At 34.2% G+C, this 22,824-nt stretch overlaps 1 long non-coding RNA gene across 1 annotated transcript; it reads left to right on the top strand.

Moving 5' to 3' along the window:
- The first annotated feature begins 14,393 nt into the window (after positions 1-14,393).
- Positions 14,394-17,851, top strand: LOC132749490 (uncharacterized). The gene is made up of 4 exons (XR_009628427.1): positions 14,394-14,523; positions 15,570-15,612; positions 16,421-16,537; positions 16,790-17,851. It is a non-coding gene; the product is annotated as an uncharacterized LOC132749490 (long non-coding RNA).
- The last annotated feature ends 4,973 nt before the right edge of the window (positions 17,852-22,824 follow it).

The raw sequence follows: 22,824 nt of genomic DNA, 5'->3' as shown, positions 1-22,824 counted from the left end.
TGACAACCCATGAGCTGTTGTAGATGCATTTGACTTGACAATTTGATGACCCCTATTGATTTTGGGGTAAACGGGTCAAAGGTCAAGGTCATATTAACCTTGTAGGTTAAAATGGTTTCCGATCAATAACTTGACAAGCCCATAGCTGCTGGCTCTCAAACTTTGTAAGTGCATTTGTCTTGGCCAGTAGATGACCCCTATTGATTTTGGGGTCAGAGGGTCAGTGTCATATTTGACCAATAACTCAACAACACAAGTTGCCTTGGTTGATATTTTTATATTGAACTAAAATGCTTTTCGTATACACATTTGAAGTCTTATGTAATATAACAACTTGGCTGTCATTAATGAGGCCTACATGATTCATAAAATATGTGCATATATTATTTGGTAGATTTGTAATAATGTTATTATAAAATTGCTGCACACAACCTATGCGGTCACAGTAATTATTACCTAGTGAGTAGGCATGACCAGTAGATAACCCTTATTGATTTTTTGTTCACTAGGTCTAAAGTCAGTCATAATAACCTGATCACATGACTTATTGGCTGCTGATAGGGGGCATACATGTTTTACAAACATATCTTGTTCTTATAGGTATATATTAAAAGAAAAATCTTTTAAAAAAAAAACTCAAAGAGCTCGCGCTTAGATATTTAGCATGAAACATGTCCTAGTGAGTGTCTACCAAATAAAATTTGGTCTCCAGTTTGCTTTGGCCTATTGATGCCAAACTTGATTGCTGAGCTTATATCAAGAGGCAGCATGGGATTGCTACAGATCAAGTTCAATGTTTCTGTTCCTAAAAATAGAAATTCAGTTAAGGCTCAATAGTGTGAGTTTGCATAGGCCTGTTGACACCAAACTTGATTTATGGGTAGCTTATATCAAGAGGAAGCTTGAGATTACTACCAAGGTGTCTGGTCAAGGTCACTGTTGCTAAAAAATAGAAATTCAGTTTCCGCTCAATTACTTTGGCCTATTAGTTTGCTTTGGCCTATTGATGCCAAACTTTGTATCTGGGTAGCTTATATCAAGAGGCAGCTTAGGAATGCTACCCAGATGTCTGATCAAGGTCACTGTTGCAAAAAAAATACAAATTCAGTTTCCGCCAAATAACTTAAGTTTGCCTAGGCCTATTGACACTAACATGGTGTATGGGTAGCTTATATTAAGATGTAGCTTGGGATTGCTACTTAGAAATCTGAGACCAAGGTCAAGGTCACCTGCTTACAATAGAGTTTTTATCTTTTGCTCAATAACTCCAACCTAACCTAACTCAATTCTAACCTATGGATACTTTACATGTGTGTATCTTACATGAAAATACAGCCTGGCATTTCTACTTCGGTATCTAGTATATTTCTATTTTGAACAATTGAAACCAACTTTCTGTGTTGGTACAAATAACAGCATTTTTTCTTCAATGCCATATTTCATTCTAATTCCTGTCACATCAATACTTGGTCGTTGAAAACCGGTTTCCATTGCTTTGTGGTGCTTCTTGTAAGTAAACATCATCTGGAACTGTTGTTTTCCCTTAGCAATAGCAACCAGTAAAAACATGCGGTATTTATGAGCATGGTGCTATCAGTTTAAGATTTAGATTTTATATCCACTTTTGTTTATTGTTTACAATATTACTTGTTCCTTGTCATGGAGAGTTTTTAACCAGGTTTTCCGAAGGAAAAAACTGGTTATTAGATTGAGGTATGTCGGCGGGCGGGCGGACGGGCGGGCGGACGGGCGGGCGGGCGGGCGTAAACAATTTCTTCTGTGCGCAACTCCTCCTACATTTCTCAACAGATTTTGACCAAACTTTCACAGAAGCTTTGTCATCAAGTGCCCTGGCGCATATTGTCGGGGTTTTGCGATTAGATAATATTTGACCTAATTATGGCCCTTTGTTTTTTTTCCTTATATAAAATATATAGTGAACAATTTCTTTTGGCGCAACTCCTCCTACATTTCTCAACGGATTTTGACCAAACTTTCTCAGAAGCTTTGTCATCAAGTGCCCTGACACAGATTGCCAGGGTTTTGCAATTGGTATATATTTGACCTAATTATGGCCCTTTGTTTTTTTTCCTTATATAGAATATATAGTCTCTGTGCGCAACTCCTCCTACATTTCTCAACGGATTTTGACCAAACTTTCACAGAAGCTTTGTCATCAAGTGCCCTGGCGCATATTGTCGGGGTTTTGCGATTAGATAATATTTGACCTAATTATGGCCCTTTGTTTTTTTCCCTTATATAAAATATATAGTGAACAATTTCTTCTGTGCGCAACTCCTCCTACATTTCTCAATGGATTTTGACCAAACTTTCTCAGAAGCTTTGTCATCAAGTGCCCTGACACATATTGCCAGGGTTTTGCAATTGGTATATATTTGACCTAATTATGGCCCTTTGTTTTTTTTCCTTATATAGAATATATAGTGAACAATTTCTTCTGTGCGCAACTCCTCCTACATTTCTCAACGGATTTTGACCAAACTTTCTTAGAAGCTTTGTTATCAAGTGCCTGGCACATATTGTCGGGGTTTTGTGATTGGAAAATATTTGACCGAATTATGGCCCTTTGTATATTTTTTCCTGATACAGAATATATAGAGAACAATTTCTTCTGTGCTCAACTCCTCCTACATTTCTCAACGGATTTTGACCAAACTTTCTTAGAAGCTTTGTTTTCAAGTGCCTGGCACATATTGTCGGGGTTTTGTGATTGGATAATATTTGACCGAATTATGGCCCTTTGTATATTTTTTCCTTACACAGAATATATAGAGAACAATTTCTTCTGTGCTCAACTCCTCCTACATTTCTCAACGGATTTTGACCAAACTTTCTTAGAAGCTTTGTTTTCAAGTGCCTGGCACATATTGTCGGGGTTTTGTGATTGGATAATATTTGACCGAATTATGGCCCTTTGTATATTTTTTCCTTATACAGAATATATAGTGAACAATTTCTACAGTGCGCAACTTCTCCTACATTTCTCAATGGATTTTGACCAGTCATCAAGTGCCCTGGCGCTCACTAAATTCCCATGTTACTTCCAAGACATCATTCAAGTATTTTTTTAAAATTGTGAACATACTTTTCTTGATATCGCACAAAACACCACACGCCAATATTGTTGACAAAAGAAAATGACAAGAGACGCAAAAATGCAAAAATTAAGCAAAAATTAAGCAAAAATAAAGTACTGTTTACCTTTCTAAAACATTTGGGGAAAAAAGGCGAATAGACAACATAAAATTTCTCAATCATTTTTGTTTGAGGAATATTAAAAAAGCCATAATTCCTCCTAAAAGTTCAATTAAAAACAAATGCCCCTTCATGACAAAGCTTCTGTGAAATATTTTGCTGAAAACCTGGTTGCATCGCATTGCGATGTTCCTTGTTATATCTGGTGAGTGATAAAATGGCTCTCTTATGCTATTAGTGGTTTTAACTTTATTATTCTTAAATGGATTGTCTTAGGACTTGCACACACTAACCTTTTAGGATATACTGTCTAGTTAACAAGACAGACTTTGACCTTCACTGATAAATGGCGTTGACCTTGAAGGTCATCATAATATTGAAAATTTTCTTCCTTTTTTTTGCTGGCTATAATTGTTATTTTGAATGGATTGTATTCATATTATGATACAAGATTCTTAAGGATAAGACCTTCATGAATATTAAACTCAAATTGACCTTAACCTTGAAGGATTGAATTTTCACTGATTTTTGCTATAATTGACAGTAACTTGGTAATTAATAATGTATTGACAAAACAGCCTTTTGGAAGGTTGAACTAACCTTTAGTTTTAAATAACCTTGACTGTCAAGGTCATATTGAATTTTGGTGAAATTGTCATAATTTTGTTATTTATGTACGAATTTGATTTATACTTTGACAAAACAAGACTTGCTACCAAACAAACATAATGATTTAAAATTGACCTTGACCTTAAATAGACCTTGACCATCAAATTTAAAGTGAATAAAATTTTCGTTTTATAACTTTGCCTTGTTTTTATGCGGGTTGTATTGTAGTCCATCCCCCCGTCTTGTGGGCGGATAGCGTAATATTTTGTCCGCAGCATATCTCATACACGCATGGAGGTATTTTAATGAAACTTTATTGAAATAAAAACCACTATGAGAAGTGGTGTTGCAAACATGAATCACGTCTCTAGGTCAAAGGTCAAGGTCACACTTAGAGTTCATTGAAAACGCTTGTCCGGAGCAAAACTTCTACATGCAGTGAGGGATTTCAATAGAACTTGGCGCAAATGTTCACCCATGTGAGGCGGAATGCTGCATGCAAAATTTAGGTCCCTGCGGCCAAGGTCACTCAGGGATCAAATGTCGGATAAAAATATGAGAATGTGATTCGGACCATTTAGTCATCATTTATTGAGGAATTGAAACTCATATCTTTATTATCATAACTTCTGGTGTAATGAAGGTAAATATATGCATATCAAGGTCACTTAAGATGATAAAATATAGATTATTTTGTCCAGAGCATATCGCTTTAGCTTGTTGGGATTCTAATGAAATGTTCACCATTATGAGAAGCAGTGTCACGTGCATGAACCAGGTCTCCAGGTTAAGGTTAAGGTCACATTTAGAGGTCATTGAAAAATGCTTGTTGGGAACTAAACTTCAACATTCATCGGGGTATTTTAATGAAACTTGGCACAATTGTTCACTATTGTGAGGCTTTTTATCCCCCGCCGATGGAATCGGGAGGGGGATATAGTTTTGGCGTTGTCCGTCCGTCCATCCGTCCGTCCGAATTTCGTTTCCGGAGTAGTTCTCTGCAACTACTGGCTGGAATTCAACGAAACTTTATGAGAATCATCAATATCAAGAGGAGATGCGCATATCGTCAGCTTTTTCCGGTCCGACCCTTTAACTCAGAGTTATGGCCCTTGATTAGTTATGTAGTATGCATATAGAGTAAAAATCGTTTCCGGAGTAGTTGTCTGCAACTACTGGCTGGAATTCAACGAAACTTTATGGGAATCATCAATATCAAGAGGAGATGAGCATATCGTCAGCTTGTTCCGGTCCGACCCTTTAACTCAGAGTTATGGCCATTGATTAGTTATGTAGTATGCATATAGAGTAAAAATTGTTTCCGGAGTAGTTCTCTGCAACTACTGGCTGGAATTCAACGAAACTTTATGGGAATCAGCAATATCAAGAGGAGATGCGCATATCGTCAGCTTGTTCCAGTCATACACTTTAACTCAGAGTTATGGCCCTTGATTAGTTATGCAATATGCATATAGAGTAAAAATCGTTTCCGGAGTAGTTTTCTGCAACTACTGGCTGGAATTCACCGAAACTTTATGGGAATCATCAATATCAAGAGGAGATGCGCATATCGTCGGCTTGTTCCGGTCAGACACTTTAACTCAGAGTTATGGCCCTTGATTAGTTATGCAATATGCATCTGGAGTAAAAATCGTTTCCGCACTACTTCTCTGCAACTACTGGCTGGAATTCAACGAAACTTTATGGGAATCATCAATATCAAGAGGAGATGCGCATATCGTCGGCTTGTTCCGGTCAGACACTTTAACTCAGAGTTATGGCCCTTGATTAGTTATGTAGTATGCATGTAGAGTAAAAATCGTTTCCGCACTACTTCTCTGCAACTACTGGCTGGAATTCAACGAAACTTTATGAGAACCTTCAATACCAAGAGGAGATGCGCATATCGTCGGCTTGTTCCGGTCAGACACTTTAACTCAGAGTTATGGCCCTTGATTAGTTATGCAGTATCCATATAGAAAAATATTTGTTTCCTCGCTACGTCTCTGCTATTTCTGGCTGGAATTCAATGAAACTTTATGGGATACTAATTAAGAGGAGATGCGCATATAGTCGCCTTGTTCCAGTCAGATACTTATAACTCAGATTTATGGCTCTTGATTAGTTATGTAGTATGCATACATCTCATTGGCATTTCCAGATTTTACTATTTAACACAAAGTTATGGCTCTGTTATTGCCCTGAATATTTATCAAGTTAAAGAATATTACTGTTAATGCCATGATTAATATATAAATAAAGCCTTATGTCTTCAGTTGTTGTGTTAATAATAACCAGTACTCGGCGGGGGATATAAATTCAACGAATTTGCTTGTTGCAAACAGAATCCAGGTCCCTGCTACCAAATTCAAGGTCACATAAAGAGGTAAAAGTTTGTGTATTGGGACCGTTTAATCATCATTATACCCCCACCACAAAATGTGGGGGGGGGGGGCTATAAAGGATTCGCTTTGTCGCGTCCGTCCGTCTCCATTATCGTGTCCGCTCTACAAATCCTATACCAATGGAAGGATTTTCTTCAAACTTGGCTCAAATGCTCAACTCAGCAAGGGGATGTGCAGAACCCATGTTGCCCATGTGTCAGCTCAAGGTCACAATTGACGGTCAAATAATCAAATATTAGACAGCATGTCCTGTCCTCTCTGTAAGTCCTACACTAATTGAAAGATTTTCTTCAAACTTTGCTAAAATGTTCATCTCAACAATGGGATGTGCAGATGTTGCCCATGTGTCAGCTCAGGTCAAGGTCACAATTGAAGGTCAAATATCAAACAATCAAATATAAGACAGTATGTCGTCGTGTCCACTCTGTAAGTCCTACACTCATTGAAAGATTTTCTTCATTCTTTGCTAAAATGTTCACCTCAACAAGGTCGTCCGTCCGTTAGCAATTTGGTTTCCGGAGCATAACTTAAGTTCCATTTGGCCTCCAATATTCATACTTTATAGGATGATTGTCCATATTGGGTAAAAGACCCCTATTGATTTTGGGGTCACAATGTCAAAGGTCAAGGTCACTATCACCTTAAAACTGAAAACAGTTTCCAGAGCATAACTTAAGTTCCGTTTGGCCCACAGTGTTTAAACTTCATAGGGTGATTGTCAATTTTGGGTAGAAGACCCGTATTGATTTTGGGGTCACAAGGTCAAGATCATTATTACTTTAAAACTGAAAACATTTTCTGGAGCATAACTTAAGTTTCATTTGGCCCACAGTGTTCAAACTTCATAGGATGATTGTCTATATTGGGTAGAAGACCCCTATTGATTTTGGGGTCACAAGGTCAAGGTCACTATTACTTAAAAACTGAAAACAGTTTCCAGAGCATAACATAAGGTTTATTTGGCCCACCATATTCAAACCTTATGGGATGATTGTCCATATTGGGTAGAAGACACCTATTGATTTTGGGGTCACAAGGTCAAAGTTCAAGGTGACTATTACTTTAAAACTGAAAGCAGTTTCTGGAGTGTAACTTCAGTTCCATGTGGCCCACAATATTCAAACTTCATAGGATGATTGTCCGTATTGGGTAGAAGACCCCTATTGATTTTGGGGTACCAGGTCAAAGTTCAAGGTCTCTATTACCTCAAAACTGAAAACAGTTTCCAGAGCATAACTTAAGTTTCATTTGGCCCACAATATTCAAACTTTAAAAGAGGATTGCTATTTGAAGGAGGTTATTCTTTATTTAATTTATGTAATGTCTTACAAATGCTTCATCCTTACTAAAAAACAACACTTTCGGGCATATAATGCTCCTCCTAGCGGTGCTCTTGTTAAGTCTTTAAATTTGCATACAATCAATACTAGGCAATATGTCGTGTCCGCTCTATAAATTCTATACTAATGGAAGGATTTTCTTCAAATTTGACTTAAATGTTCACCCTTACTGGGCAATGTGCAGAACACATCTCACCCTTGTGTCAGCTTAAGGTCAAGGCCACACTTGAAGGTCAAAAATTGACTTAGAAAATGTTCTGAAATTTTAACATGTACTTGAGTATTTCTAAAACTAGAACAAATAATCATTTGAAACTTCAAATATATATATGAAGTGTCTAAAGTAAGATATGCAGGTCAAGTTTCATAACTAAAAAAAGTGGGGGGATAACTTTGTATTGTATTTTGACAAAGTTAAGTCCATTTTTATGTCTTTACATTTGTTTACTATAATATTTCTTAAACCAGAACAGATATTTACTTGAAACTTAAAATTTATATGAATGGTTACAAGCAAGCTCAGATGACGAAAATTTTACAATTCCATTGAATTATGACACAAGTTATGCCCCTTTAGGCTTAGAAAATATTCTGATATAACCATTAATACTTAAATGTTTCTGAAACTAGAACAGATATTCACTTGAAACTATATATTATATGAACGGTCACAAGTAAGCTCAGTATGCAAAGTTTTTCCACTCTTAATTACATTTTGACATAATTATGCTATTTTCTTAACTTCACTGCTTTTGTTTGTTTTAGTACATTTGGAAAATGAAAGGTTATTTGTAACTTTTTCGAACATGATTTGACAATATAATAAATATTTATACTATTACCTGTACAATTTGTCTTTTTTTCACAATATATAATTTCTTTTATGTATATGCATTTGTGCCACTAAAATTATTCCCTTAACCTTTCCAAGTCGTCTTCTGTCAAGGACATTGGTGGGGGTATGATTCGCATTTAGCGATAGTTCTAGTTTATTGATGGATTGTAACACAAATGATAACTATCATGACTACAAGTGTGACACATGTAATTTAGGTTAGTATTTGCAAGGTCAAGGTTACTAGAAATGATAAAATATCCAGATATTTTCCAAATATTTGCCCAGAGCATATCTCCTACATGCATATCTATACTGCCCACATGTTAAAAGCTTTTGTGACAGGCGTATTTTGCGAAAATGTTGCCCTTGTTTTATAAATGGACTTTAACTTTAGTTTGGTTTTTCAAACTTGATATGTAGCAACCTTATGTGGAAACCCTGGTTGATATTAGAGTTTGGACCCTCTGGGGTCAAGGTCACCATTGCCAAAAATAGGAAAATGGTTTCCTGGCAATTACTAAAGTTAGAAATGAGACATTGTTATCAAACTTGGTGTATGAAGCATTTTGCATTTTTGACCCCCTGGGGAAAGGTCACTGTTACTAAAATAAAGAAAAATGATTTCCAGACAATAACTAAAGACCCCGGTTGGTATTGCATTTTGACCCTAAGGGGCAAAGTCACTGTTACTACAAATAAAAAAATGATTTCCAGACAATATAGGAATGAGATACTGTAATCAAACTTTGTGTATAGCAAGCTTACATGAAGACCCCGGTTGGTATTGCATTTGAATTCCCTGGTGTCAAGGTCAGGGCCACTGTTACAAAAAAATAGAAAAGTGGTTTCTGTTGGGAATGAGATATTGTAATCAAACTTTGTATATAGCAAGCTTATATGAAAACCCTAGTTGGTATTGCATTTGGACCCCTTGGGGTAAGGTCACCGTTACTAAAAATAGAAAAATGGTTTCCGGACAATAACTACAGTTAGGAATGAGATATTGTAATCGAACTTGGTGTATACCAAGCTTATCTGAAGATCCTGATTGGGATTGCAATTAAATGAAATAATTCTTTTGTACACAGTTGATATTTATTATAGTTGAGTTCAAATTTTTCTTCAGACCACTTTTTTTTCAAAAAGTCAAAGTTACTGATTACCTCTAGTGATAAATCTATTTAATGTAAGGAGTTCATCCATATGTGGACAAAACAACACTTGTTGAATAGTTAAGGTGTTACCTTGACCTTTAAATAACAAAGTCAGATGATTGAATTTTACTCATACATTCATAACTGGGTTGTTTATTTACGGAAATGATTCATACTTGGACAAAACAACAAATGTAATAAAAAAAGGAAAAACTTTTTTCATTTTTTTTTTCATTTTTTGATCTTAAGTTTTCTTTTTACAGATTTGTTTAAACCATTTATTTGTTTGCTAATAAGTAAAAATGTGGAGCGTTGCCCCGCCCGTCGGTGGCTCTTGTTACTTAAGGGTACACTTGGTTTACATATAAAGACTACAACTTAATAATACAGCATCTGAGGTAATATCCCCCCATAATAATGAATAATTGTATTGTTAATTACTCCGACATACTTAAATTACTTTCAATAGCCGATATTAAATGCATGACATATCTTTTTTCTGGACATGTAACCCGACCTTGAGTTTGGTGTCGGTGTTTTGTCTTCGAAGTTGATGTAGAGATGGTGCGGTAATGCAGATAAAAATGATCAGGCAAGTTTAGGAACATTTATATAAACTGAAGAAAATCACAGACCATCAAGAATTAATAACAGATTTAAATTCCAGTGTTAACATTAGCATATACTTTGACCTTCACTTTCATGGTATCAAGAATTTGTATTTTATAATAAATTATTGAAGAAGTCAATTAATTCCTGACATAATAACTTTTTAATCTAGAAGAATCACCAATGTCATGTATGAAATAGTATGAGATTAGTATGTACCACATTTGGGATACACGTTTTGTTGTTTTTCTTTCTTTTTTAGCTCGACTATTCGATAAGAATAAGTATAGCTATTTTAGTCACCGAGCGTCGGCGTAACCACTTATGTTAAAGTTTGTGTAATATCTCAAATATTTTCAAAGTCCATTGACATATGGCTTTGAAACTTTTCACACTTGCTCACCATCATGACTCAACCTGTAGACAGGAGGAGGTAACTGTATCAAGCATTTTAACAGAATTATGCCCCTTTTTCAACTTAGAATTTACGTTAAAGTTTTTGTAATACCTCAAATATTTTCAAAGTCCATTGACTTATGGCTTTGAAACTTTGCACACTTGTTTACCATTATAACCTCAACCTGTAGACAGGAGGGGGTAAATGTATCAAGCATTCTGACAGAATGATACCCTTTTTCGACTTAAAATTTACATTTACACTCAGATATTTTTATATTCTATTGAAACAAGTTGAAATTTTATACTCTTCTTTGAGAGCATAATAGGACTCTCACCGAGGCCTATAACTGTAACATGGATTTAAAGAAAAAAAATTGTCCTTTTAACTCAGAATTTTTTTCATTATCAATGCTCTTTTACTATCAAGCACTAAGAATAGTCGAGCGTTGCTGTCCTACCGACAGCTCTTATTTAAACTCGGAAATATCGAATGATATGTAGAAATGCTCTTTTTGATAATAAAATGGGAAAACTATACTTATAATTTTTAGATTACGACATGTGTACGCTTCTTGAAAAATCCACTATTTTTTGGTCCAAAGCCCTGCTTTTTAAAGCTAAATCCCTATATCTGGCGACTGAAAATACGGCGTGTATGAATAACTTAGTGAGAAAATAGTCCAGAAATAATAGTTTCTTTTCGAACTATAAATAAGAAATTTAAACAAATATTCAATTTAACAAAGAAAATTTTTTTTAGATGATAAAAAATGACGAAGTGAAATCACGGATTTACATTACAATTGTAATGTAAATCCGTGTTGAAATGTTTTACATGTATATACAACATGAAGAGTTAATGACATTTCAGGAAGTTTAAGTGTATCAATGTATGGGGTAGTTGTGTAAATAATTGTTTTTGCTTCTTTGATAAGATAGTTGAACCTTATGACAAATGTTTTTATATAACAATAGATATTATTGGATGTCATAAATTTATAAACTCAGTAGGATAAAGTGTTCAGGGTGAACAACATACATTAGCCCTTACCTTACTGGAACTGAAGTGATTAGCCTTTGCTCAAAGTATAGAGCCAGACCAGCCTGACACACACTATATGGTTGACATCACAATTTTGAAATTTCTTAAAACTTTAATGGGCTGTTCTAAATTGAAAGCTGAACAAGTTCATTGTAAAAATGCAACATGTAAGGGCTATTAAGAGTACTTTGATAAGATATTTAGCTCACATGAGCAGGTGCTCAAAAAATGAGCTATTTTGGTCATTGGCTGTCTGTAGCTCACTTTTTAGTTGTTTCCTCATTATACTTTTAATTGATGCAGATTTTTTTTTATTAACATTAGCTTATACTCAGTGGCGTACCTACCGATACGCCAATACGCACGGGCGTATAAAATGAAAAAAAAATCGAAAAAAAATAAAATTTCAAAAATGAAATCATTAATTTGGGCGTAGATCGATCAACATATTCGTAGCTGCTAATTCTACAGGTATGCTTAGGATGTTACCTTATTCGAATATGCGTTACCTTTTTATGCACAATCAAAACTTCAATTATGAAGAAAGGGAGTAAAAATATGATATAAACAATTTCTTTGGAATTTTCTCTTTTTTCAGCTTGAGTTAAGCGTTATAATGCAAATAAACCTCGTCAAAATCCAAATAAGGATAAGAAATTGTCCAATATATTACAATCATTTTTTTTTCAGAAGAATCAAATCAGTGAAAAGTAAACATTTATTTCATTTTTTACATCTAGATCTATATGAAAAATAAACTTGTTTGCAACTTGGTGTTTGCAGCACAATGGAAGGGAGTTAGCTGTATGGAATGGTTTTTTATATTTTACCTTGTAACTATAAATCAGGATATTATTTTTAAGTTAGTTATATTCATTCAACTTATATTCATTTCAAATTATGTAGAATAGTTTTGACACTGTGAATCAGATCTTTGCAGTGAACTATTCCCAACGTCCATATATATATAACTTAAATATTTCGAATAGAAATTGAAAGACTAGAGTTGAGAACAAAAATGTTAAAAGACAATATTTATTGTCTATAACATTGACATAATACGCATTAAAAATATTTTAAGGAAGGTAAATGATCGTGCGATAAGTACTACATTTTAGCTGTGAATACGATATAACTTCGTTACACTAAACATTTAAGATGTGTTTGTATTAAAGTCATACAGATCATTTTAAAGCATATTTTCCTCGATTATATCTCACGTTAAGTTATGGTGAAACAAAGGAAAAATAACAAAGAAAAAACTAAACTTGTTACAAAAGGAATCACTTAGCACAAAAAATAATTTTTCATGCCCCCACCATAAAATCGCTGGGGACCCTGTTCCGTCGTTCTGTCTTCATTATCTTGGTAACGGTTGCTCACATATCGCATTCAACTCAAATTTGACATATACAAGGTATCTGAAAAATCATACGATGATGGTAAGGGCCAAATGATTTAAAGCCAGCATTCATGGCCCACGTGTGGATTGTTATATTGCACGTCATAGATTACTAGTATTATGATGATCAGGTAGAGATGATAGATTGAGTGCTTTATCACGACACATATATATATACGGTCGCTATCTTGAAATGAAATATATAATACAAATGTATATATGTTCATAAATGAATGTATATAGCTTGCATTAATCTATACGTATAGATATGTATATACGATATAACAATTGTTTATAGGCCAGGGCAATTATGACCTTGATATGTAACGTCAATGACTGCAAACTTTTATCGAATGATAAATTCTTGTAGCTTGATGTATAGCGTTATCAAATGTTGATATCATATGTCACTACGAAAAATGATATCAAACAGTTACCTCCGACATATCAAAATGATTACTTCTGGTTGCCTAAAAGCCAAACCATGCTTATCATGACAGACATCTAGTATAATTATGCCAACAACAGGCCAGCTTCTTCTCACGTTCATATTTGGTTAAAATTCACTAATGCGGTATAAGCATTGCCTTGCAAATTACGTATTAAAATCATAAAAAGATGATGTTGTTAGCCATGTTGCGGGGATATCCGTGTCGTAAGGGTACGCCCGGTTGAAACAAATCATTTTAGTCGATTGAGAGTGATAGTGATTAATATATAGCAAGAACTTGCTTTGCAATCGAGCTTAATACGGCGATATATGCCATGATTGTAATTCTGTCTGCATTTTTTATATTCAAGAAACAGCATCAATAAGCTTCTTCATCTTACTAACTTTTTGAAAACCATTTCTTTATAAACCAATCTTAATAACGAATATGATTGTTTATAAACATGTAGTTGTATCATAGTTGGGGACTTTTCTCTTGAAAATGTATCCGAGTTTACTTGAGTGCAGGTATTAGATATACGCACGGTATGATGGAAATAAAAATACAGCGCTCATATTTTCCCGGCGGACGACAGTGAAAGGGATAACGATAGAAAAGTCATATTCAGATGCTCGATTATTGGTTACTTAAAATTGTTCTTGGGTTTCATTTTGTGACGACAGGCCTAGGGAACGTACGTGGCTTTATTTTTGCCAATAATACGAAAGAGAAACTCTACTGGGGGGGGGGGGGGGGGCTACGCCCTTTCGTACAAATCAGATAGCCTCGTATTTCGATGTTCTTTCTATTCCTTAAATAATTATACCAGTTAGAAAAGTGATATTTTTTCCTGCTCACCCCTAATACACAGGTATTTTGACAAAGTTTATATAAATTATGTGTAAAAGGATGTGGTTAATTTCACATCCTCGTTGCTATTTTTTTTAACTGATTAATTACCCACATTTTATTTTTGTACGGAAGTTAAAAACGAACAAGGAAATTTTTTCTAGATAAAGTCTCAGTTGTAGGAAGTCATTGACGGCCAACCATCTTATAAGAAACTGACATTTTTAAGGTAAGTTTAATTTTCATATATCTATTTTAACAATATTTTAAAAGTATATTAAAATTTTTACAATATTATTATCGAACAAATAATGATTTTGCATTTCTAGCGCATTGAGTGGACACTTAAGAAATAGCTAAGTGTTAAGATTATCCGAAATTCCTCGAAATCAGCATTCTCGTGTACTAGTACAAACAGACATTAGGAATTGTTTCTAGTCTGTCTCAATCTTGAGCTACATATAAAGCACAGTGAACTGAAGTTGGACAACAAATCGAAACTTTTTATGAAAGTACCATGAAACTGTTCCTGTTAAAATTTACACTAACACGGAAGTAAACATCGTGGTATATTTGTATCAACATGGAAAATTATATTTGATTTAGCATTTATACAGTAGATTTTCTTTATTGCTATACATTCGGACATGTTGTATCACTGTAAATGTCGTAATTTGTCCTCAACACACAAAAAATAGCTTGCCAGATTTGTATATATTAAACAATAAAAATGAGATTTTTTTGTTAATGCATTTGAACCCCGCAAGTAAAGTTCTTGGGTTCTCTTACAGTTGATGGATGTCCGCCGTCCATAGTCTAGCTTCTTTTTCATTTGACTTCATTTTATTTGCCAGAAATTGTATCATAGTTCAATTTATTAAAAAAAAAAAAAAAAAAAAAACAGATTCGTAAATTTAACAGAACGTTGTATCACCAGTCTATCGTTATTAGCTCCTATTGAATTCAAGCGACCTGATTCCCGGTTATTTATTAAGGATTTGTAGAGTTGTGGCCCCTTAATGACAATGTAAGGCATATTTTGTCTTGCCTGCCACGATAAAGGGACATAGCCATTTTCACAGCTAAAATAATAAACGATTTACATAAAACAGATGGACTATAGATGATTGTACATTAAATGATACGATATAGATGGAGTGTTAAAACTGCTCAATGAAATGATACAAAACAGATTGATGCCATTTTTTCGAAAAAATTACAGGTTTTGATTAATACCATAATTATGTTGTGTAAAGGTGCAACATTTATTTTCAGATGAAGGTGACAATTGTTGCAATCCTAGCGTCTTGCATCGTTTGTAAGTTCTTGTTTTAATAGTGTAGCTTTCGAAACAGAGAATCATTAGTTATTTCCAAACTAAGATTAAAGACATTTTGATATGTACAAGTAACTTGAAAATTGTATGCTGTACTTAACCGATCCTGTAAAAAGCTTATACTGAATACAGCTCACATGTAAACTTCATATATATGTTAATATTATAATTATGTACATCCGTGAGTTGTTCACATGTTACGGTGAGCTTTTAGATGTACGTAGATACTTTTCACATAGATACATATTGCAGGTTTTGTCCTCGTCATTAGTGAATCATAATCACTGACGTCGTCGTTTTCATCATTATCATCATCATCAACAACAATAACAACATAAGCAAAGTCATTGTATTAAGCCAAAAGGTGATTTCGGCAAATGGAGCATATGAAAGAAAATGGCTATGCCCTGAAGATACGTACATGCACATATATAATTAATTATTTTGAGATGAAGTGTTTGCATAACTATTACTTTTGAAGAAGAAAAAATGTTCCTAAAAGGTGATGATATGATGATGATTGACAATGGTAATGATGCTACTGTTGGTGATGAAAACGAAAATAATATTAATGAAAACTCGAATGAATATAAATTAATGGTTTTATGTAAGATGTTATTGGTGTAAGCAGTTTAATATTTAATGTTTATTGTGAAGCGTAATCAGTGTGCTAGGGTTGAACAGTTTTATACATCTATGGTGTATACACTTGAAAAGTATATGTTTTATTGTGATGACGTGTATTGTGACATTAAGTTATTGAACAGTTTCCTTATTTATCGTTTTACAGGTTTTGCTCAGACTAACTCTACGACAAAGTCAACAACAATGCACACCACCACCACCACTAAGACAACGTCATCTAGTACCGGGATGTCGATTACCACAATACATCCCAATACTACAGGTATAAAAGCCATGTATACAATGAACAATCATAACAATTTTTAAGTAAATATTTCATTTCATTTTTTTCTACAGTTTCCAATAAAAATAATGCATTGAACTCCAAATGAAAAAAAAAAGATATCTCTATAAATGTTGGGGGAAATTCAAACAATACAGAGTAGTTTATGGGATAAAAATGTCGCCGCAAGCAATGTTGTACATTAAATAAGTATTGTCGAAACTATATATTTTGTGTTATATATAATTACAGCGGGAAGTTGGACGATGGCGCCATCTGTTTGGATGATTACCATATTGTCGTCTGCAGTCACCCAGTTCTGTCTATCTAAGTGAAGAAGATATACCATGTATTTGACATTTTCCCCTATTTTACAATATATTGTAATTATTTTCATTGATATTAACACGCATAACAGTTTCTAATACATGAAAGTGTAACATCTGAAATACATTTCAAATAATGAAACCAAATCGTATTTCTTGAGAGGGTCTGTTGTTGAAGATAAGGGCGGATGATTATTATCACGAGTAATCAATGAAGCCTTTATTGCACCAATACCATTTCCCTTATTGTACCCAATGTCATTTCCCTTATTGTACCCAATGTCATTTCCCTTATTGTACCCAATATTATTTCCCTTATTGTACCCAATGTCATTTCCCTTATTGTACCCAATATTATTTCCCTTATTGTATCCAATGTCATTTCCCTTATTGTACCCAATATTATTTCCCTTATTGTACCCAATGTCATTTCCCTTATTGTACCCAATATCATTTCCCTTATTGTACCCAATGTCATTTCCCTTATTGTACCCAATATTATTTCCCTTATTGTACCCAATGTCATTTCCCTTATTGTACCCAATATTATTTCCCTTATTGTATCCAATGTCATTTCCCTTATTGTACCCAATATTATTTCCCTTATTGTACCCAATATGTCATTTCCCTTATTGTACCCAATATTATTTCCCTTATTGTATCCAATGTCTTTTTTCTGTATATGTCATTTCTGTCTTTAAAATTAATTAAATACATTACAAGAAATTACAAATAAATGAAGTTGTTATGGTATTGTTAATTATACACGCATTTACAAACAATACGTATGACTAGAAAATAGATAAAGTAACGCTATATTTGTTAATTAAATAATAAAAGATACATGCATAATATGATATAATGCTGATGTGACTTAAAACATTTTAGTTTTTTTTTCGACTAAATAAAGCGATCACTGGTTTGTGAAGTTGATACATGTTTGTAAGTTGTTAAAATTAAGCTGACGGTCAATAAAATTGAATAAGGAGTTCTTCGTATGTTATATTTGCATTGTTATATTTGCCATTATGAGGATGAGCTCCATTTTGCGTTTAAGTTTCCTGCATATGAAAATTTAAGAAATATATAGATTAAGAATAATTATAGAAATAGACCAAGTATGTTTAAGTTTATTCAATTATTACAAAGTGATAAAAATAAAGAAACATCAAATATATCATGTTAACTTTCATGTCTTTCTACCTTTCATGCCATTATATTTGTATGCTTGTTTATATGTTAATCATGAGAAATATAGTTTTAAAAAAACTTATTCTTCGTCTTTTTCTTCTTCTTCATTATGAGTTTATATGACTTAGCAATTCCGAGGGGTTTTTTTTGACGAAATAAAATGATCAGCAAATCAGATATTCTTCACTAGTTATTTTTGCCTTTTGTGAACTTACAATTCATCCAAGTTAGTTTCTGCATAGGTGATTTTCATTTTCGAAATTTACTGACATTAAAAGACATGTTTATGTTCTATAGTACATGTAGTTCATTGATTGTTTACATTGTATATTCAAACAATTCCGTTAAACAGACTAAATTGTATGACATATTTTATTAAATAACTGCTCACTAAAATTGTCTATTGACAGTTATCATTGTTTATAATGTGTTGGCTATGTGTGTTAACGCACACCACAGTTGTCGTAGTTTATAATGTGTTGGCATTGTGTATTAACGTACACGACAGTTGTCGTAGTTTATAATGTGTTGGCATTGTGTATTAACGCACACGACAGTTGTCGTAGTTTATAATGTGTTGGCATTGTGTGTTAACGCACACGACAGTTGTCGTAGTTTATAATGTGTTGGCTTTGTGTATTAACGCACACGACAGTTGTCGTAGTTTATAATGTGTTGGCATTGTGTGTTAACGCACACGACAGTTGTCGTAGTTTATAATGTGTTGGCTTTGTGTGTTAACGCACACGACAGTTGTCGTAGTTTATAATGTGTTGGCATTGTGTATTAACGCACACGACAGTTGTCGTAGTTTATAATGTGTTGGCATGGTGTATTAACGCACACGACAGTTGTCGTAGTTTATAATGTGTTGGCATTGTGTATTAACGCACACGACAGTTGTCGTAGTTTATAATGTGTTGGCATTGTGTATTAACGCACACGACAGTTGTCGTAGTTTATAATGTGTTGGCTTTGTGTATTAACGCACATGACAGTTGTCGTAGTTTATAATGTGTTGGCTTTGTGTATTAACGCACACGACAGTTGTCGTAGTTTATAATGTGTTGGCTTTGTGTATTAACGCACACGACAGTTGTCGTAGTTTATAATGTGTTGGCTTTGTGTGTTAACGCACACGACAGTTGTCGTAGTTTATAATGTGTTGGCATTGTGTCTTAACGTACACGACAGTTGTCGTAGTTTATAATGTGTTGGCTTTGTGTGTTAACGTACACGACAGTTGTCGTAGTTTATAATGTGTTGGCATTGTGTGTTAACGTACACGACAGTTGTCGTAGTTTATAATGTGTTGGCATTGTGTATTAACGTACACGACAGTTGTCGTAGTTTATAATGTGTTGGCATTGTGTGTTAACGTACACGACAGTTGTCGTAGTTTATAATGTGTTGGCTTTGTGTGTTAACGTACACGACAGTTGTCGTCGTTTATAATGTGTTGGCTTTGTGTGTTAACGCACACGACAGTTGTCGTCGTTTATAATGTGTTGGCATTGTGTGTTAACGCACACGACAGTTGTCGTAGTTTATAATGTGTTGGCTTTGTGTGTTAACGCACACGACAGTTGTCGTAGTTTATAATGTGTTGGCTTTGTGTGTTAACGCACACGACAGTTGTCGTAGTTTCATAAAATTCTAAAATAAGATATACATGTACAGATGTACATGACTATAATTGTCCCCCGCCTTTTCGAAGAAAAAAGGGGGATATAGAAATAGGCTCCGTCCGTCTGTCCGTCCGTCTGTCCGGACAGACTGTCTGTCCGTCCGTCTGTCCGTCCGTCACACTTTCGTGTCCGGTCCATAACTTTGTCATTTATGAAAGGAATTTGAAATAACTTAGCACAAATGTTTATTATAATAAGACGATGTGTCATGCGCAACAACCAGACCCCTACCTCCAGGGTCAAGGTCACACTTGCTCATTCAAGGTCAACATTGCCTATTTGAGGGTATATGTCGTGTCCGGTCCATAACTTTCTTATCTATGAAGGGATTTTGTAAATACTTGCCATAATTGTTCACAATAATCAGACGATGTGTCATGCGCAAAAACCAGTTACCTACCTTCAAGGTCAAGGTCACACTTGGAGGTCAAATATTAACATAGTCTGTTACAGGGTATATTTCGTGTCCGGTCCATAACTTTGTCATTTGTGAAAGGATTTTGAAATAACTTGGCACAAATGTTTGTTATAATAAGAGGATGTTTCATGCGCAACAACCAGACACGTACCTGCAGGGTCAAGGTCGTACTTGCTCATTCAAGGTCAACATTGTCTATTTGAGGGTATATGTCGTGTCCGGTCCATAACTTTCTTATCTATGAAGGGATTTTGTAAATACTTGCCATAATTGTTCACAATAATCAGATGATGTGTCATGCGCAAAAACCGGTCACCTACCTTCAAGTTCAAGGTCACACTGGGAGGTCAAATACTTACATAGTCTGTTACAGGGTATTTTTTTTGTCCGGTCTAAAACTTTTTCATAGATCAAAGGATTTTGAAAATACTTTGCACAAATAGTCACTTTAATAAGAGGATGTGTCATGTGCAACACCTGCATCCCTACCTCCAAGGTCAAGGTCACACTTAGAGGTCAATAATTTACATAGTCTGTTATAGGGTATATTTTGTATCGAATCTAGAACTTCTTCATAGTTCAAAGGATTTGGAAATAACTTTGCACAAATAGTCACAATAATAAGCCGATATGTCAGGTACAACACCTGCACCCCTACCTCTTAAGGTCAAGGTCACACTTAGAGGTCAAAGGTTAACAGAGTCTGTTATTTGGTATATTTTTCTTCCCATCCATTACTTCTTCAAAGATTAAGGGATTTTGAAAATACTTGGCACAAATAGTCACAATGATTAGATGATATGTCATGCGTAACATCTGTGTCCCTACCTCCAAGGTCAAGGTCGCACTTAGAGGTCAAAGATTTACATAGTCTGTTATAGTGTATATTTTGTGTCCAATCTATAACTTCTTCATAGTTGAAGGGATTTTGAAAATACTTGGCACAAATAGTCTCAATAATAAGACGTTATGTCATGCACCTGCTCCCCTACCTCCAAGGTCAAGGTCACACTTAGAGGTCAAAGCTTAACATGATAGATTTTTAAATTCCGTGTTTCATTTTATTTTTTTAACAAATTTATTGTTACATTTGCAGACTTAGCATTGATCATAATTTTGGACTGAATGTCCCGAGATCCATACCTATATCTTTTGGAATAGCACAATTTTATGCTTCATATAAAACTCCCGGGGCGGGGGACGTTGGTAACTCTGTTACAAATTCTTGTTATAATGTTTGCAATATCTATACAAATACATGTATAGGCACCAGCTTTTATTCATCAACAATTCAATTTCAAATTCTTAGATTTTTTGCCTGATATACTCGTACCACAATAATATGTCCACTAGAAACAACACATAATCAACACCCATTATTTCATTGACAGCTGGAAAAAAGGTTCCACTGTACAGTATTCGAACAGAATGCGCCTGCGTCGAGTGTCCGCTATTGTCAACTCTGTAATTAATAGATTTGCTTCAAGTTTACTGGTTTGCACCCTTTAAAACCATCTTGTTGCAGAATGATAAGCCATTCGTAATTGTCTGTCAATTTTGCAAATTAGATTAAATATTTTACAGACTGGGAGAGCTAAATCAAACATTATATCATCATCAAACTTGGTTTGTATATAGGTTGTAGCAAGGTTTGAAGTTTTCACTTTGCTTTCAAAAGCTCACATGGACGGCTCCGAATAATAGTATAAAAAGCAAGCTCAATGGAAACATGCAGATATTTTCGTACAAACTCTACATTAATTATCAGAAAAACAATGGTAACTGTATTTCTAGCTAATAATAAAATTATCATTTTAAATACATCTGTCAGATGTATTTACACAAACGTATTCTGATTCCAATATTTTATTCTTTATTTACATAAGTTTTCTTTAAACCAGAAGCCCCATAATTTTGTTGTTTTTTTTTCTATGAAAACAATTCTGAATAAAATAACTGGGATCAGACACTAAAAAATGATTTCGTCTGTTTCATGTTTCCTTTTACAGACGTCACTGTGTAATCAACAAGCAAATATAACAAAGTTGCCACTCTAAATCCACTACTCAACTATTTATGTTATGTGACAGATGATGTTGATCAAACTGAGAACACTTTAAAATTTCGTATACCATATATTTATCGTCACATTGTGTACTTCTCCTATCTTTTATCTTATACTTGAGCGATATGATTTATATATGAAAATGAACAATGATTAACAAGTTATCACATGCGAAAAGATAAAATGACACATATACGTTCACGTGCAGCTGGCATGTCATGTACAAAAAATTGTTTTCGATATAAAATATTGTTTCATAAAATTTTACTCTCTAAGTACACGATATTGTATCAGACACTTGTTTTCGAAAATGCTTGTAAGATAAAATAAAAAAAATGTTATTTTCTGTCACATATTCACTCAGGGATGCTCAGACAAATTAATGACACAAATATGAAAATGGTCTTATGTACTCAAATCACGCTAAAATGACATTTTTTAAAGTCCAAAGCATGAACATCTGTATAAAATCTATAAATTTTGGGTTTAAAGCGTAAATACTTCTATATATGTTGGACGACAGAATCACTGAGTAGTTTTAAAACAAGTCATGTGACTTGAACACACCCTGGAAGTAACAATTGATATTGTGGATATTG

Source organism: Ruditapes philippinarum, unplaced genomic scaffold (assembly GCF_026571515.1).
Source record: "Ruditapes philippinarum isolate M1 unplaced genomic scaffold, ASM2657151v2 ctg575_1_1_1_1, whole genome shotgun sequence".
Classification (NCBI taxonomy): Eukaryota; Metazoa; Mollusca; class Bivalvia; order Venerida; family Veneridae; genus Ruditapes; species Ruditapes philippinarum.
Note: the sequence above shows the minus strand (reverse complement) of the source record. Positions and strands in the feature narration are given on the sequence as shown.